The 19,890-nt window shown below is 41.8% G+C and overlaps 1 protein-coding gene across 2 annotated transcripts in view; it reads left to right on the top strand.

Annotated features, from left to right (window-relative positions):
* SYNPR (synaptoporin) overlaps positions 1 to 19,890 on the top strand; it is a 260,197-nt gene that overhangs the window by 202,255 nt on the left and 38,052 nt on the right. The gene's annotated exons all lie outside the window — the stretch shown is intronic.

Genomic DNA, 19,890 nt, shown 5'->3' with positions numbered 1-19,890 from the left:
CGTCTGTCACAGGTAGCAACAAAGCAGTCTAGAGTAGTTTTAAGCAAAAGTATTAGTTTCTTCGGGCTGCCACAAACTATCATGACAAACTACCACAAACAGGGTGGATTAAAGCAGCAGAATTGTATTGTCTCACAGTTCTGGAGGCCAGAGTCTGAGTTCAGAGTGTTAGCAGGGTCATGCTCCCTCTGAAAACTGCAGGGGAGTCCTTTCTTGCCTCTCTCCAGTTTCTGGTGGATTGCCCGCAGTCCTTGGTATTCCTGGGCTTGCAGCTGCATAGCTCCGGTCTCTGCCTTCGTCATCACAAGGCATTCTCCCTGTGCATCTCTGTTTTCACATGACCATCTTCTTATGAGGGCACCAATCCTATTGGGTTGTGGGCCCACCCTACTCCAGTATGACCTCATCTTAACTAGTTACATCTGCAATGACCCTATTTCCAAATAAGGTCACATTCTGAGGAAGCAGGTGTTAGGACTTCAGCACATATTTTTTGTAGAATACAGTTCAGCCTATAACAGCAATCTGTTTGCACTCATTGGGCCGAAGCAATCTCACGTGCCCTATCCAATGAACTTGGGACGTAGCTTTTCCCAGTGAGCACTGGGAGCGAATGAAGGGCCATAGGTCTGAAGACCCTCTGCTTTCTCTGTATTCCCCCTTTCCAAGTATAAAAGGATCTTTAGGACATTCTGGAGGTCACTGAACCGAGTTGGACATTGAGGACACTGATATTGGGGCAACCAGGGCAGCATTAGAATTCCCACTGAAACCTTCTCTCCTTTCCACCTTCTAAAGGGACATTATGTTATTGCCCAGGAGCCTCTGGGAATGTGAGCCCCAACAGCTCCCCCTAATGTGTTCACACAGCAGGGGTCAGTAAAATGATGACTTACAGTGTCTTTCTTCCCAGACTCAGTAAGAAGCAATGGCTTCCATTCTTCCCTTTGTTCTTGCCCAGTGGACGATGAGTGGAAACACTGTCCAGAATGTGAATTTTGTAGGTGGTGGAGGGGACATTGGGCTACTATTTTATCAAATTAAACTATCCTCTTGGGAAAAAATGCAACTTTAAAAAAATAATCAGCGTTCTCTCTTTCAATTATATGCTCTCTGGATAGACAGATGAATTCATTGTCACCTAGGTACACAACGTCTTATGTGCCAAATAACGCTGCTTCTTAATGTCTTAGAGGTCACAGACATGAAAGAAGCATTTTACGCAAAACCCTGCAAGGATGGCCATGAGCAATAATAAGCTTTTCAAGCCCATTCTGCCAGACTGATTGTCCATCCCAGATTAATTCAGAGCATCCTTCATTCTGCTAAAATGAAGAAGTAAGTTGGCTGCCCTGTGTGGGCAGAAAAAAGGAGGATGTGGAAATAAAAGAACATGAAATGACTATCTATTTTCAAGATGTCTGAGAGCCAGTCACAGGCTCTGCCAAGGCTGCTGTCTCCAGTTGAACAAAATAAGCTCAAGAGGCTAGTTGGATCTGGTAGTTAATTTTAAGCCATATTTAAAGACTGCTAAGAAACACACTGGCCCCAATCCACGCCACAGTCAGTTGTCTCTTAGTCCCACTGACTAAAAGGATGCAAACACCAAGCCCCAGACACATTAGGCACAGGCCAGCAAGGTTTGACAGCTCTATTTTCTCAGTCCTGTCCTAAGCAATTTAGTACATTGCCCAAGAAGGCAGAAACCTTAGAAACTGTAAGATGTCGTGCTAAGAGAAGATAAACTATTCTTTACAGGTCAGGCTTAATTTTGCAAACTCCATTTCCTGGAGATAATTGGCCACTGGGCACTTACAGGATGATTAGTGTTCTTGAAGTTTCATCTCCTCCCCTGAAGTCTTCCCCAATCCTTCCAGCCTGAATTAATCTCCCCTCCTTTGTGCTCCTATAGCACTTGATCTGTACCTCAATTATAGTTCTTATCACCGTCTTAGTGGCATTCCCGTTATGTCTGCGTGTCTTATCTCCTCTGCTAGACTCCAGGCTCTCTAAGCAACAAGACTCTGTCCTAGTCATTTTTGTATTTCTAGAATCTAGGACAGAGCATCGTATGATCTCAATAGATATTTACTGATGATCTGAAGGATGGAGGTGAAAGAAGAATGTTGTAGTTTTCTCTGTCATTATCAAATGTCACTTTCTCCTATCACACATGGTCTCAATCAAATTTTTTGAAAGAGAGTTCTGAAACACTAAAATTCTGGGACATAAAATGAGTAAGAAATTTAGGGTTAAACCTTTTAGGAAGTTAAATGAGTCAACAAACAAATGCATACGGAAAACTCACTGAACACAGTACTACTTCTTTTGGAGGGTCTGGGAATGGGCAAGGATGGAGGCAGACTTTGTGTCACTAAGAGTTCTTGATGCTGCAAGTAACAAAAGTGAAGTAATTTATTGGAAGGATATAGGGATGTTCACATAATGAAAAAGAACAATGAAGAACTGAGCTCCAAAAATACAGGAAATGGGGAAGCTCAAGGCACATATACAGTAGAAACTAAAGAATGGCTTCAACTCATAGTTAAATACATGCATTGCCAGAGGAATGATTCAACTCAACCCCTCATTCCATCATTCCATCATGCCCCTCAAAGGTCCAAAAACCAGAAAAATAATCTAGTTGGTCGAAGTTGCGTCACATACCTACCTCTAGGCTCGAGAATGTCCCTTCTATAGAAGAGATGCAATTTCCCAAGTGATGCAATTCCCCAAAAGAAATCAAGAGAAGGGAAAATGGGTGCTTGGCAACCAAGACACAGATAATGTCTATTACAGTCTTATCTTAGAAAATATCCAAATAAGAAACTACTCTTATAGCTAATGGGAAAGAAGAGACACTAAAAATTTTATTTATTAAGTATATTAGACTTGAAATTCAAGTATAACACATTTGGATCATGCTATAAAATAGTTTATCCACCATTAATGTTGCCCACATATATCAAGAGATTTTTTTTTATCCTGTTAAGTTACTTAGAAAGCCATCTTTTTAATAAAAAGATGAAAGGACCAATCCTGAGAGATATCATATAATAATGACTTAAATTAGAAATTGGAATTAATGAGAACATTAAGTTAACTGAATTTCTGTCAATCCTTTTCTACTTTCTCAAGTGGGTGTGGAATTTCTATTTGCAGCTAGGAAGAAAAATGAACACTGAGTTTATTTAGTGAAATAGAACTCTAAAAATTACACTATTGTCCATTTCTAGTTTCTCACTTTAATTAGCTGTGAAAATTACATATTGTCAGTAGATGCTCATTGCTTATATCCTACTAATAGTCTCAGCTTTTTTCAGTGCTCCTGTGTATCAAATGCTCTGCTAAGATCTTTACATGCATTTTTGTTTAATATTTATAAGAATCCAATGAGATTGTCCTCCTCTCTTAAGCACACTGTGGTTTGAAACATCTGAACAAGATTATCACATGGAGAGAAAGATTAAGTATTTACAGTGAATTATATACTTTATATTACAGAAGAGGAAGAGATATAAAGGAAAATAATTTCAAGCAGAGAAAATAGTGTAAGCAGAGAATATATTTGGTGAATTGAAGGAGCCCAGGGTGACTGGAGCATAACGAACATTAGACGGCAGTTTAATAATAATTATTATTCCCTGTGGTAGACACACTTACTGGCCACAATTCTTTATCTCCTTCCCTCAACTCATAGTTTGCAAAGCCAACTTTGTCATGATCAAACAGAGGCAGAGTGCATTTCCCAGCCCCACTGATGGCTTGGCAGGTGACTTATTTTGGTCAATGGATGGTGGGCAGACATGATAGCATGTCATTTCCCAGAGGAGGCCTTTGATGGGCATGGCAGGTCCTGTTTGCCTGCCTGCAGCTCTGCTATCATCAAGAAAAGGCCTCATCCATGTACATCTACCCCCTCTATCCTCAGCCCAGAGTGAACATGCATGAAAGGGAACTACTCAGACCAACCTACAGACACACGCGCAAGAATAGTTAACTGATGGTCTTCAATACTAATCTCACACAATATTTGTCTACCTTTCTCTTTTTTCACTTATTAAACAATATTTTACTGTTTATACAGTCTCCACTTGCCAACTCATTTCTGGAAGGAGCAAGTTGTTTGTAAACTAACAATGAAATAAACCTGAGCCTAGCTATCTACGTGTGGAAAGAAGAAATCTCATCTGACCGGATTCTGAAAGGTTCCAGCCATTTGTTTAGCGGACAGAAAGCAAAGGCCCTTTCTCTTTCCCACTTCTGTTTCCTCCTCTGCACCAGGACATCTGTTCTTTCAGTTCCATAGTTTGGAGCTTTTGCATTACTGAAAAAAAATACACAGCTCTGTAGCTTGTAGTTTATAGTTAGGCATCTTTGTGTGTCAGTGAGAGTCATTCAATAGATGTGTGGTTCCTCAATCAAGTAAAATATACCAAGTGAAGTGTGAAATAAACCCAATTTATGGCTCATTTTCACAAGTAATCGTTCGTAGGCTAAATTTTTCAAAAAGAGTTCAGGCATTCATGCTTGAATATCCCAACCTGAACCTTTTAGGGATGCAAATGGAAAATTAATCTTGTCAGCTGTGGTGAGATATATATCATAGGACTTTCTTCTCTTGAATCTAAATACTAAAATTTTTCCCAGAATATATCATTTATTCAACAAGTGGTTATTGGTGTCAGTCCACAAAACATGCCATGCAATACAGAGCTACCAAAACTGGGCAGGAGTCAGCCCTGTCCTAAAGGAATGCATCCTGAGGAATGACTTGAACAATTGAAACTATTGGGGACCTGTCTTAATTTGGGGTCCCCCTAAGGCGGACCTTGAGACAAAGACTTTGGCACAGGGAGCTTATGTGTGAGGTGATCCCATGAAGCTCAAGCCAAGAAGTGGGGGAACTGGGACAGAGAAGGGAGAAAAGCCAATTCCATATTTATTAATGAGCAATTATCACTAGGGTCAACTGGCGGACAACTGCTGGGGCTCCTCTGAGAAACTATGGAACACACCCAAGAATCTTAGGACCAGAGGGCAGGAAGGCTGGGCATTTTACCCGCTGGCTGTCACTCCCAGTGTTGGAAGGCTGCATCCAAGAGGATCAACTCGCCACCCTTCCAGCTGGGCATTCTTGCAGCAGAGCAAGCTTCTCCGACAGAGCGGAGAGTGTAAGATGGGAGGTTGATCAACATATACAGCACCTGACGAACTCAGGTGGGCCAAGGAAACATGGTGCTGGCAGCATCTGTGTCTGCTACAGGAACACACCTAGTTATTCCATCAGGTATAACAATAGTCAATATTTACTGGGCACTTACTCTGTACCAGGCACAATGCTACACTTTTTACAGCTACCATATTATGTAATCCTTGCAACAACCCTGTGAGGTGGATACTGTTATTGTCATCCTCTACAGACATAAAATTAAGAAATTTGAGGCAATGGAAAAAGTAAATGGTGGAGATTTGAATGTGGGTAGTCTAACTCTAGAGCCATGGTCTAAACAACACTTTACTCATGGAGTGGTAAGTGCCGAACACAATGGCATCAGGAACTCAAAGATGGGTAAAATAATGAAGCCTGTCATGCTCAGGGAAAGCTTTATGGAGAAATTATACTTGAATCGTATTTTCCGATTAATTACGTGGAAAACTGCAGAAAAAGAAATGAGCCTGTGCATGGTATGGATGGGGAAGGAGGAGGGTTGGAGGAGGCTGTACCATAACAGACATGAATTCAGCAAAATATCCACATTGGACAGCACAGAGTTGGTCCTTGTACAGAGTAACACATATATCATGTTGCTGTTAACTCAATGTTCATTCAACGAATATGAATCTACTTCTTACTCAGCATTGGAGGGATAGAGTTTTTTTAAAAAAAACCTAGACATGATCTTCTAGGGAAAAGACCCATAGAATAAATATGTGTTGTTTCTGTTTTCTGGTACTGGAAGTCTTTCTTTTAGTGAAGAGCCCATTCAGTGAAATTCATATGAAGTTCCACCCCCTCAAACCCTCTACACATATCACATATACACACATGCACATGCATACACACATATACTGTATACACACACTTTCACACACTGGACACCTGGTCATAACCTGGCCAATTGGAGAACTGAGTCCCTTGGCTGCAGTGATTATTTCAGAGGTGGACACGACACGTGACATAATTTTCTACCGTAGTTGGGAGGGAAGTTGGCCTTTGATGATTAGGGCTACTGAGCTGGTGAGATGTGGGTGTGAGGCTGCCACTTTGCCTACCGCATAGGGAAGCAGATTTGAGAAATGGAAATTCAGTGTCTTTTTTTTTTTTTTTTAGCTCTTGGGTTCAGTCTTGCCAGTAAACAAGAGATAAATCTTATCTTAAATTTCTTAGAAGAAACCCCTTTAATTGTAGATGGAGGGAAGAAAGGTTGGTTAGGTAAGTTTTTTTAACATGGCTTTTTATAAAATTTAACCAACCAAAGATGCTGAATTACATTCTATTGGCCTAGTTGGTCTGCAGGCACACCAGAATGCACTGGTTTTTTTCTACTGACCTGAGTCATTAGAAACCACGGAATATTTATGTAGGTGGGGTTCTGGAATAGTGGTATAGATTTCAGATAGAAATCTAAAATTTTGGTTAATTTTTTTCTTGATTGAAGGAGCCAAAGCTGAATATAAAATCCTGCTAATTATAATCCTCCTTTTTTGAAACCCTGTCTCTCCTCATTCATTCTCCTAATCCACTTTTGTCCACATGCCTTGGCTTGATATCCAGACTGTGAATGTTGGCATATATTGGCCACATGTGAAATTTTTTCACAAGATTTAGGAGCCAGAGAAGCCAAAATAAAGAAATGCAAAGCTAAAAATACTTTCAGAAAAGAATGATTTTGAATCATGCAACATATTCAGTGTCCTGATATAAGACAACTACCTTCTCATGAGGGCACTTGGGGTAAAAATAAAAAGCTAAAGAAGTGATACAAGGTAGCAATAAAAAGAGAAGGTAAATAAAAGGGAGAGGAGAAAATAGACTTTATTAAACTTTGAGATGCTAATGGGTATTTCTGTGGTGATGCCCATTGGAGATAAAGGATTAAATGGGGCTCCATTTTTATCTGAGATGCTCCAATCATTTGTTAAGATGCTAACTTAAAGTTAAATGAATCAATAAATATTTCTGAGCATCTGCTATGTGCCAGGCACTGTGCTGGATGCTAGAGACACAACAAGAGACTAGAATCTCCTTCTCTTTCTTCTCATGTTATCTTCTATATAGGCCTCATTAACTTGGAGTAAGACTCAATATGCCTATGCCTATCTTTGATTTTTAAGCCTAGAGGATGAAACATGGCAATTGATCAGGTCTAGATCTGATGTTCAAACCTGAAATCAAGGAAACATTGAGAAAAGAAAAATAGATGCTAGCTTCACCGCTGTTGGCAAGAGGAAGACGACACTAATTTCAAAGGCACCAAGTTATTCCCTAAGGACTCTTTTTTTTAAATTTTATTGATTTTTTACAGAGAGGAAGGGAGAGGGACAGAGAGTTAGAAACATCGATGGGAGAGAAATATCAGTCAGCTGCCTCCTGCACACCCTCTACTGGGGATGTTCCCGCAACCAAGGTACATGCCCTTCACCAGAATCGAACCTGTGACCTTTATGTCTGCAGGCCGACTCTCTATCCACTGAGCCAAACCAGCTAGGGCCCTAAGGATTCTTTTCCAGGGAAGTGTGGGTGTCCCTGAGGGTCTCTAGATTAATTCCCACCTAAAGTAAACATGCAGGAAAGCAGTTTCCCTCAGGGCCATTTTCCAAATAATCATTTTTCTGAACGATGTGTTTCTCTTCTAAAATATTTCCAATGTATTAGCTGCACTGGGCCAAACCCTCTACAGCACCTCCAACACCCAACACACACACTCACACACACACACACACACACACACACACACACTGCACACACACACACTCACACACACACACACACACACACACGCACTGCACACACTCATCTACATTCTCAAATTGGCCTTCAAATTGAGGAGCAACTTCAACCTCACACATGGTGGCAAAATGGTTGTGGTAAAAATCTCCTTGACAGTTTCAGGTTAATTGATTTTTGGCAAATTGGTTTTTAGCCAATTAATTTTTAACAAGCTAGTTTCTCCTGTATCGACCATTCTGAAAATGTGCACCGCTCCTCCCCTCTGTGGTGTGTAGGCAACTGGCTTCGATGAGCACCTGAGCGTGGCCAGGAAACATCTAGTCTGCGGGGGTGGCATGAAGCATGCATGGGGGAGGCAAACGGAAGAAGGCTGCACTGTACAACTGGAATCTCCAATGCAGCAGTTGTATTAGACTAGAATGGGCAAGGGAGGGAAGCCATCTCATTCCTCTATGTGCCTATGTTCAGCCTCCGTCTCCCCATCTGGAGAACAGGGATTACTTTATTATACCTCTCTGGGCTCTGGCAAAACACTAAAGGAAACACGGCATGTGAAGCACAAAATCAGGGATCAATACCTACCAGCTCTATTGCTGCTGTTATCATTATTAATGACAGAAGTTATGCCATTTTTTTCCTCTTCTAAAAGAAAACTTCCTCAGATTACACACTTTCTCACCTTCAGGCCTGGAGCCCTCCTTTCCACCCTTCCCTGTCTCTCTTCACCCTCCAGACTTCACTTAAGTTCACCTCGCCCAGAAAGCCTTCCCTGGTCCCCTAGACCAGCTTAAAACCCTCCATATCCTGGACTTAACCCTCTGCCATTTATTGAAACAGGTTGTTCAGTTGTCTGCTTTTTATTAGAGCAAAGATTCTGAGAGCAGAGACCATCTCCGTGTCGTTTACTCTGACATCCATAATCCTGAGCACAGTGCTTGGCTTGCCAGAGATGACGGGGCGAATGAATGAGGCGTAGGCCTGGCCCTGACACTGGGCAAAGCCTGTGCACATATGCACAGCTGTGGCTTAGAGACATGGGTCTATGCTAAATACCTGACTGAGAAGGCCTGGGGGTGGAAAGAGGGGGAGGGCTCTTTGTTGAGCTTCTCTAGCAGGCCCCAGAATGGGTGACTTCCATTTTTGACTCATCCCTTTGGTCATTCCAGCTTCCAGGTATGGCCTCTCTGGGTTACCAGAGAGTTTCTTTCTCGTAGGAATTGCAGAGCAGAGGAAGGTCCCCTGGTCTAGGAGCAGAAGGCTTCAGTTGGGACCCTTGCACTATGTGACTTTGGTCAAGTGCCTTCACCTCTCTGAGTCTGGTTTCTTCTGACAGGACAGCGAGGCATCTCTTTCCACAATCCCATGAGGTAACAGTTGGCTCTGCTTCCAGAAAACATCTAAGAATCACTGAGATCTATCCATTCTCTTTCTATCCTTTTTTTCTCCCTCCCTCCCTCCCTTCTATATTTTTCTATTTAACAAATAAGTGTTGGGTATTCACTGTGATCCAGATTTGACCTGATGCTCAGTAATAGAGAGGTAGACAAAATAAACAGGATCCCTGCCTTCATGCTACTTATGGTGGGCAAATCAGACATTCACAAATAGAATAGCTTCAGACAGGCAATAGAAACAATAAATAAAACAAATTAAAGCAACATATGACTAGGTGTGGGACATGCCTTTTAGATTAGTTGATCAAGGGAGGCTTCCCAGAAGTGGTCACATTTGAACTGAGACATGAATGAAAAGATGAAGTGGACCATGTACAACATGGAAGCAGGTTCAAAGACCCAGGGGGCAGGAGAAAGTTGAGTTCTAGAAAGACAAAGTATCAAGTAGCAAGTATGATAATAACAAACAATCAGGCAAGACCCAGGTGATGTCGGTCCTGTGGGCCAGGGTCAGAGTTTGGATTTGGCCCCGAGTGCCAGGGGGAACATTGGAAGGGAATTTTATGCAGGGGAGTGACATGCTCTGATTTAGGTTTTTAAGAGATTTCTGGTTGCTGTGTGGAAAATGAATTCTTACACGTCATGTTCTGAATACAATTTGAAGATCGTATGATTAATCCCCTGGTTGCTGACATCTCATTGGGAACATGGGTGACATTATATCTGCTGGCAATAAAGGGCACTTTTCTTATCCCGAGCTGATAAATATGTTAAAGAAACTGTTCCTGGTTAACTAACATGAACAATGTTTCCTTGTGTCTTAGACTTTTTTACAAGAAGGATTTCTGTATTTATGATTACATTAATAACTGAAAATTAGAAATGTATGATTCCATAGCCACTTGACAAGGCAATAGCTTTTTAGTGGTTTAAAGGAGATCGAGTTTTGTTCTGTATGTGTAAGTGATTATTGCTGGTTTCATTATAATCTGGTATATTGAAATTCAGATAAATTGAGTTTCTTAGCCAGCAAGGGTTCTGTTAGGTTCTCTATATTGAACATTCCAGGAGACCAGTTATTATGTGAAGAATGAAATGACAGCAAGCAGCAACAGAAAATGACCAAATAACTGCTTATAGGGTGGCCTTTTGACAGAGCAATGTAGTAATAGACTATGCCATGTTTCCAGGTCTTTGAAACCTATTTTTTGAAAGCATTTGGATTTTTTTAAAATCAACTTAGCTATTAGACTTACAACCTGAATTTTGAACGTGGGAAGCTGTTTGCAGTTCACCTAATAATAGTAACTGTAATTGCCACTTACATGCAAGCTCTACGATACGTAAATGCAGTGTATTCCATTATTCCGCAAAGTGGAATCAACCCGGTGAAGGTCTGATGAGGTTTCCTGTAAAGGAAGGAATTCTGCCTTCAGTCTGCAACATGGGAATTCTGGTTTTCCAGGCTTTGGACTCAAGACTGTAACATAAACTCTTACCTGACTCCCCAGCCGCTGGTTTGCCCTATTCCTTTCAGACTTGCCTGCCCTACAGTCACATGAGTCAAGTCCTTGAAAGAAATTCCTTAAAATGTAGATCCTATGAGCTCTGTTTTTCTGGAGAACCTGGGCTAATACATTCCTTTACCCAGGAGTTCTGCTTCTAGAAATTCACCCGAAGAAAGTTATCACACAAATAGCCAAAGACACATGTCCAAGCCATTGTTTTAATAGGTAAAGGTGGGAAACAATCAAAAGCCCACCAGTGGACTGTGTGACTCCACAGAACATTCTGCACAACATGGTAATTCATACATCCTGAGGGTGTATTATAGGAGTGCTAAAAAGAATAAGGTAGATCTTCCTAAAATAATGAGATGTGCCGTGGTCATATTATTAGGTAATAAACAGCAGAGTGAAGACCCTGCTTGATCTCCATTTTTTAAATTGTTAATCCTGGACATGGAATTATAAGGAAACTTACATTTGCTTCCTCTAAACGCTTTTCTATTGACTGAATTTTTACAAATAGCGTATTTTGACTGAATTAATGAGTCAATTTGGTCTAAATTCTAAGCCAAAGGTCCGCTCAGATTTTTGCTGCCCTCTCTCGTGCTGCCTATATATGTGGTTTGACTGTTATAAATATCTTTTGATCAAATATTTTATGTTGTTTATTCATGAAGCATTTCTATACCAGTCACACAAAATGGACAGGCCGGCGGTTACCTGGACATTCGAGTCTAAGGAGAAAAGCTCGGGAGCTGGTTTTGTTTTCATGATTCACTTGAGGAGAGCACAGTTCAGGGGAGACGAACACGAGAGAAAAAAGGATGCTCCCTACAACAACAGATAACGACCTCATTATCTATTTTAATTTGACAGTGTGGGGGCAGGCTGAGTTCTCGATGACTCACGTTCTATTTGAAGAACCTGAAAGTCGCAAGCGACAGCATGGTGAGACCGGCCAGGCTTCTTTGCAGCCATTGCATGGGTTCTATAGAGCTTCCCTTCGCTCAGGCTCCCTTCAAGCCCTGGTCTCCACCAACCACTCCTTTTGAGTCGCGTGGAAGTCTACTTTTTTATTTTAAAATGTTTATCTACATAAATACAGACTTGTGTGGGGGAAGCTGAGATTTGATAAGATCCCTCTCAGCATAATATAGTTTCCAACAACTGGATAAATGTCTTTCTGGCCCATGGAGATGAAAGTGGCGGGCTGGGGGAGGGGCAGCCACTTCCCGGCCTACCCTCTCATGTGCTCGCACAGTGAATCCTGTGGAAGGATATTGTTGGCAGAAACCTTGACTGCATTTTCCAATGTCTAGCTCAGTTCCCTCTGCTTGATATTTATTATTACTCTGCTTTTAAAAATGATCTTTTCTTATGGTAGAGAGCACAAAAATGCAATAGAAAATTCCTTTGGAGACAATAAACTTTAATGTATTTAGTGCATAATCGCATCAGGGAGAAATGCCCCTATTGTGTTTAAGAGCAGAAGTACAGCATTTTGTCTTTCACTTAGTTTTATTTTGTTTTTAAGAAAATATATTCAGTGAATACATGCTGTTCTTGCAAGCCTGAAAAATGAAGCTGTTTTTGATTCAACCAAGGTTAAGTAAAAAATGACTGGCCATGGCCAGTGTCGCTCAGTGGTTGGAGCGTAGGCCCGTGCACCTAACTGCTGGTTATGGGTTCGGTTCCCTGTCAAGGGCACATACCTGGGTTGCAGGCAACCAATCAATGTCTCTCTCACATTAATGTTTCTCTCTCTCTCTTTCACTCTCCCTCCTGCCCTCCCTTCCACTCTCTAAAAAAACACCAATGGAAAAAATATCCTCAAGTCAGGATTAAAAAAATAAATACATAAATAAATAATATGGTAAAAAGTCTTCTATAACTTTACCTTTCATGTGAATTTTAGCTCAATTTTCAAAGTTCACTATTAGTCTCAATCTTTGTGCTATTTCCCTATATTTTAAAACTCATTAGTCACAAAATTCTAAAATGTGAAAAAAAAGTATGCATATAAAGGAACAAAATTGTGAAAAATTATTATCCTCAAGAAAAAAATATTTAAAGTGGGGGGAAAGTTTTCACATGAGAGGTTATAAGTGAGAGGTTATAAGTGAGAGCTTTGGGGTCATGCAGATTGTTTCAAGGCTCTCACTTCAACAAGTCACTTACCTGCTCTGCGCCTCACTTTCCTTGTCCCTAAACAAGGGTAATACTGCCCACCTGATCAAGTGTGAAAATCTAAGTGAGATAATATGTGAAAACAGTTGGCAGGGTGCCTGGCCTCCAATGTGCTCAATAAATGTCAGTCGTTGATTGGCAGCCAGGAGTAGAAGTGGAATCACTCTCATTATCCTAAATAGCATTAGCAAATGCCATGCTCCAGGTTCAGTAAGAAAACCAGGAAAGTGACAGACACGGGGGGTGTGTCCTTTTCAGCCTCCTCAACAATCTCTCTTTCTGTTTCTCACAACTCATTGCTTTTCTGTCAGCTTCTCTGATGACTGGCACTTGGGCCCGATAAATCCCTTTGGAATGAATGAAGGACTTGATCATAACGTAGAATTTGGTGGTCTGGAAAACTTAGAAATGGAATTTGGGTCATAAGTAAAAATCTTTCAGCTGGGTATCAGAAAGCCTGGGTTCTAAGTTTGCCTCTTCTCTGCCAACTGTGTGACTTTTTCGTTAATCCTCACTGAGGATATTTTTTCCCATTGATTTTTAGAGAGAGTTGAAGGGAGGGAGGGCGGGAGAGAATCATCAATGTGAGAGAGACACATCGATTGGTTGTCTCCCACATGCACCTCGACTGGGACCAGGTACGTGCCCTTGATGGGGAATTGAACCTGTAGCCCTTCAGTGTGAAGGCTGATGCTCTAACCACTAGAAACACCGGCCAGGGCTAACTGGGTGATCTTTGGTGATTCTTTCAAGATGACTGAGCTCCAGCGTCCTCATCTATAAAATGGGGGAGTTTGCTGGGAAGAAAAAAATAAAATGCAGTGTCATAAAGTTTATAAACTCCCAGGATTTTGTAGTGATTTGTGTATGTTGTGAATCACATAGGCTGAGCAAGTAGGATGTGTGTATGAGTGTGTAAATGCACACATAAACACAGTTATTATATACACACACGGCTAGCCAAAGAAACAGCCATCTAAAACCAGCCAATATTTCATATTGGGAAGAGAGAGAAGAAAATGGAGTGGGAGGATTAACGTCTGTCAACTGGTACGAAGGACTGAACAGGGGCTGTAGAAAATAGTCGAGAGAAACGTGCTCCCCACCAGTCTGCCGTCTGGTCTTTCCGTGGCCACTTGAACTCTGACTCTCAAGATTCAGTGGCAGCAGCCTGTTCCCCAACACCCTGAATGCTCTCCACATTTGCTCCTGGTCAGGATCACCCCTTGGGACATGTCTTTACTGTCCTGCACTGAGCCTCCCCAGATGTACCGTTGGCAGCTTTAGTCCTGTTTTCTTCCACATCTGGTAAAAGATATTGTCAATAATTTCAAGTGTTATTAGCAGGTGCCCATAATGGCACGGTGCTACTGAGGGCGAATCTGTGCTTTCCTTTACCCCAGAATCTCGCTTTCTAAACAGAACTACGGACACTATGATGACCACAGTTTCAGTACCTGCTGCCCTCAGGTCATTTGCCCTCTGCTCGCTTCTGAGGCAGATGTTAGGGTAATCCAGGACAACATTGGGAAACGAGGAAGCTCTTAACAACTTCCTGTTGGTTGTTCTACACAGGGATTCAACCTTGTCATTGCTGGGCACCTTGTACAATGCCCGATGCACAAATTTCAAGGTGGAAGTGGGATGAGTATTGGTTCAGAATCCTATTCAGCATAAACTGTCATTCTACCCTTAGCTCAGATGGCCAGGGAAAGCTGGCTTGGACGTTTTCATGCACACATTCAGCTGGAAACCTAGGGATGCTGTAACTTTTGAAACAGAGGAAGAAGTGGTTACTCGTGTAGGCTCCTCCCAATCTGCTTGCATTCCAGACGCATCTCTGCCCTCCCCTGGCCACGTGACCTCGGGCAAGTTCAGCACCCACCCAAGCCTCCGTTTCTTCATCTGTATAATGATGGTGGCAATAGCACCTGCCAAGAAAGTTGCTATGAACATTAAGTGAGAAGCAGTCGGTAAAGAACCTAGCACAATGCCTGGAGGTTGAAAAACGAGGGTCGTCCTTCTTGTAAATCTTTTTATTAACAAAACAACACCAACTTGCTTCATATTTTTCTAAGGCCCTCCCAACAGAACTAAGGTTTGTGGGGTACCAAGTAGTTCCTTCAGTTTAAATGAAGCAGCAGTGAACTGTTTAAAGGGCTGTGTTTCAGCACTGGTAAAAATTGGAAAAATAACTATAACATGGAGTCTTTTCATTGATTGACATTATGCAATAAAACCCAGCGACATTCAATTACCCCTTGATTGAGCCAGGCCAGCCAAGAAGGGAGTTATGCATTTGAAATCTACAAATTGGATTTGGTCTCTTTTGCAGGCTCAGCAATTGCTCCCTGACTAGCTCCTCACAAGATCCAAGGAGGCCCTGCTGGCTTCCGGATGCTACCAACTAACATGCTCTCTCTGTACAGAACAGTTTTTCCCTTGTTTAGGTTCTAAATGGATGATATTTGCTTCCAAAGTTAGTACAGCTGCTAGACACATGCTGGCTATAAAATCTCTCCCTCCAAAGTAAGACATATGTATTTAACCATATGTATGTAACTGTTACTTAAAGGAACCTTTCTGTTATTTATATACTAGTGGCGCGGTGCACAAAATTTGTGCACATAAAAAGGAAATTAATTAGAGGAAATATTTTAATATTGCTATCTGCCCTTTATCTATAAGAGATGAAAGAAAATTAGTAAAATGTATATGAAAATCTCCCTCCTGTCAGAGTCTGGGGCATGCTGTGGGATCCAGAGTCAAGTCCCCGCCCACCCGTATGTGCCTTGAAATCATGTGAGACCCAGACCCGGCCAGCCCCACCCCCGTCAAGCCCCGCAGGACGGGGGTCACAGCCTCAGGTCCCCCATCAAGCCCTGCCGGGCGGAGGGCCCAGCCTCAGGTCCCCCCGCCCTGTGGGAGGGTGTGAGGGCATGAAGACTATTTGCATATTAGCTCTTTATTATATAGGATATATATATATATATATATATATATTTAGTAATATATACTTTCATACAACATTCAAATATTCAGTGATATGAATTATCATGCTCAGACTACTTTGAGCTGATGTGCTTTTTCTTTATAAATGACCCCTCCTTCCTTCCACACAATAGGAATGAGTTTAGAGCTTCACTCCCATTTCTCCTCTTTCCCCTGCTTGCACCCCAGTGTGGCTCGTGGGCCAAATACCAAGCTATAGATCATTGGTGTTCACAAGCAGAGCAGATTTGTCAGTGATTTTTCTCCTTGTACCGATAAGCACAATTAACATTTACTGTAAATCAATATAATTAGCAATGGGGGAATGTTGCTATTCAGCTGATTGCATAGAAAAATAAAACAATTATTTTATTCTACCCCTCACGCTGCCCCCAGCACACACGACTGCAGACCTAGTCTGTGGAGTTAGCTGAGGGAGCTGGCCGCTGGGGGCTTGGCTGATCTGAAGTGCGTCCTAGCACCTGGAAAGCAGGCGTGTATGCAGCCAAATGGTTGTGGCAGGTGACACTGCTCTGCTTGCTATTTTTTTAATACATTGTTTATTATAAGAAAATTTTCCCAGTGTTTGTCTTAAGATAAAGACACAGAGCTATAACCTGGCCCACAGGACCCCACAATGGGGACTCCTGGCTACTTCTCCATCTCATCCTGCACCGCCCCCTTTCCTGCAATATTCCAGTTCCCACCCCATAGTTCTCTCCTCCCATGTGCTCTGCAACTTGCCTCTGCAGCATCTTGGTACATACTATTTCCTGCCTATTTTTTAACAGCTTTATGAGATGTAGTTCACATACCATACAATCCATTCCTTTTAAATGTACAATTCAAGCATATTTGTGGAGTTGTGAATCCATCACCACAATCAGTCCTAGGGCATTTTTATTACCCCAAAGTCAATCCTCTAACACTCAGCCACCCTCCCCAATTCTCCCATCCTCCCCAGCCCCCAGCCCTAACTCTGTTTATCTCCATAAATTTGCCTATTCTGAACATCTCCTATGCATGTAACCCGACAGAGGGTCCTTTGTGTCTGGTTCTTTCACTAGCATAAGGTTTTCAAGGTTCATTAATGCTGATGCATGAAATAATATTCCATCCTGTGGCTGTGCCACATGTCGTTTAGCCATTCATCAGCTGATAGACATCTGGCTGTTTCCACTCGGGGCTGCTGTGAACATTCTTGTGCAAGTTTTTTTGTGCAGAAACGTGTTACTTCTCTTGGGTACGGATCTAGGTGAGGGATTGTTGGATCATAGGATGGCTCTATGTTATACTATCTAAAAAACTGCCAGACTGTTTTCTGAAGTGGGTGCCCCATTTTCATTTCCACCTGCTGAACTTGTTTGAAAATTCCTTTTTTCATGTTATTCTAATTTTTCTTGTTATTCCAATCTAATCTTGCTAACACTTTTATTCCAATCCCAACATTGGGATAATTTCTACTCATTTTTCAGGCTGCAGCTTAAAACTCATTCCTGTAGGGAATTTTGTCTTGACCATCCCACCCCCACTAGCCAAGGCTCCTTTCAGAAAATCTTTCTTTTCCTTCTAAACCTGAAGTTCAACATGGGCAAGGACCATCCTGTCATCATTGTTTTCCATTCTTTGCCCAGCATCTAGCCATCCTGTGAACTACATATCTGCTTGTTAAACATTTGTTGAGTGAATGACATATTACAAAACATTGAGAAAAAAAGTACACATTATCTGAGAATCACCTCTATCGGAACATTTGGCGTGATTACTTTTTAAGTCAATTTCATGTTTCAGACTTCCCACAGACCAAACTATTGAGAAGCAAAGATTTCAATATCTCTGCTAGGGGAGGAAACGGGTTCTACAATAAAAGCATGATGAATGCTTCTATTTCCCTGGTCTTTACTGAAGGTGCACACGCTTCTGTTTGATGAGAAACAGGAGGAGGCTCAGAGACACAAGCAAAGTCAAGTGGACTGTGTAACATAACAGTCCTCTCTCAGATCAAGCAGTGAATGGAAAAGAACAAGTTTCTGAGACGTAGTAGCTTGGGGGGGCGGGGGGGGGCGGGGACTGGGCTGTTCTTCTTGGCCATTAACAGGGCTACACCCCTAGAGATTTTCACTTAGTGGATCTGGACAAGGCCCTGGAAAATATGTTTTTACCAAGACCCTAATGGTCCTGATGCTAGTGGTGCACCGGCTTCACTTAAAAAAAAATCATCCAGTTAATATTCTCATTATTTAACAGAAACAGTTAATGCCAGAGTTAAAAAAAAAAACAAGCTCTTGAGTCTGACACAAATTTAATCCCTGGCCCAAAAAGTCATATGTCTTAGACAAGTTACTTAATCCTTCTCAGGCTAATTCTTTACCTGCAAAGGGGGGAGGGGCAATAAAGTACCCACATTATACAGTTACCATGGAATATAAATCAATTAATGCCTGTAAAGCACAGTATCTGACACATGTGACATGCTCCAATATGGTATTTGCTGTATTTCATCACTATATTATTTCTAAACTATAAGAGAATGTGCACAACCAATCTTTCTCAAAGGGCTCAAGTTTTGCTTAGTAAGAAAAATACTTCCTAAGCATAAGTTAGGAATTTAAAAGGTTCATCAATTATACAAAAGTATCATCATTGTTACTTTTAGAGATAATTTTCCAAGTAGTTTTTGCTTTACTGATATTGTTAGACTTCGTTTATGCTGATTTCTGAGCACCTTCCACAATCAAGGAGTAATTAGGTCATTTCTGAAGCAGGATTTGGGGTCCTGTATTGAATTACAGTTTACCGTCTAGTTCACACTTCTTCCTTCAGTGTCATTTATGGAGCAGGAAGTATTGCGCACGCCCCACCCCCCCGACCCTGACCCCAAATCTTATTTTCTCTATTAAGTAATATATTGAGCCTGGATGCTATCCTGATAGAATTTACTGTCTAAACCAGAAGTTCAGTCAAATTAGGATCTATCAGTTATCTTATGGAATCAAAAGTATTCATTGACTTATCCAAGTCCTAATTAGTGAGTGGCTAACAAGGGTCAGGACTTTGGATACACAAAGAAAAATATTAAGATCCCCATGATAATGGAGGAGTCAGTGGAGACAGGAAAAAATGAGTAATTAAATATGTTACCAAGATAGTGAGGCTGGTGAGGAGTGCTATGAGTGACATTCAACAGGGTGATGTGACAAAAATGTCTAAGGAAAGGGAGCTATTTCAGATTAATGGACAGGAAAAGGCTATCCCAGGAGAAGGCATTTGAGGTCACACCCAAATGGCAATAACAGGGCGCAGAGTAATGTAGGGAAAGGGGACTGTCAGGGAAAAGACCCTTAGCCAAGACCATGACCATGAGGTAAGATCGCATTCAGGAGTCAGGTTTTGAGTCCAAGTTCAGATGAGAAAGGCCAGCAGAATTTAAGCAGGAGAATGTCATAGTCTAATTTGTCATCATTTCAGGTGTCCCTCCTTTTCCTCCTCCCCTCTCTCCCCAGGGACAGCTGTTGTGAAACCCAATGGCATGGTGTTTAACTGCAACATTGGCTTCCACGTTTGCAGCTATGATCTCTGTCATTTCATTAGCGAACTTGTCTCATAGGCCATACAACTCCCCCATCACTCCCCACTGTGCTTTAGAACATGTGGACATGGTTAGGTCCGCACCCACAGGAGCCAGGCCAAGAGACGTTGTGAGAGTTTAAGAAATATGGAGGCCTGGCACACAAAATTCATGTGCTGGGGGTGGGGGTGGGAGTGGGCATCCCTCAGCCCGGCCTGCCCCCTCTTACAGTCCAGGAGCCCATCCTTAGTGCTGCTGCAGAGACAGGAGAGGCTCTCACCATCGCCA

The sequence above is a fragment of the Myotis lucifugus genome, unplaced genomic scaffold, assembly GCF_000147115.1.
Source record: "Myotis lucifugus unplaced genomic scaffold, Myoluc2.0 scaffold_55, whole genome shotgun sequence".
NCBI lineage: Eukaryota > Metazoa > Chordata > Mammalia > Chiroptera > Vespertilionidae > Myotis > Myotis lucifugus.
This window is presented reverse-complemented; position numbering and strand designations above follow the sequence as displayed.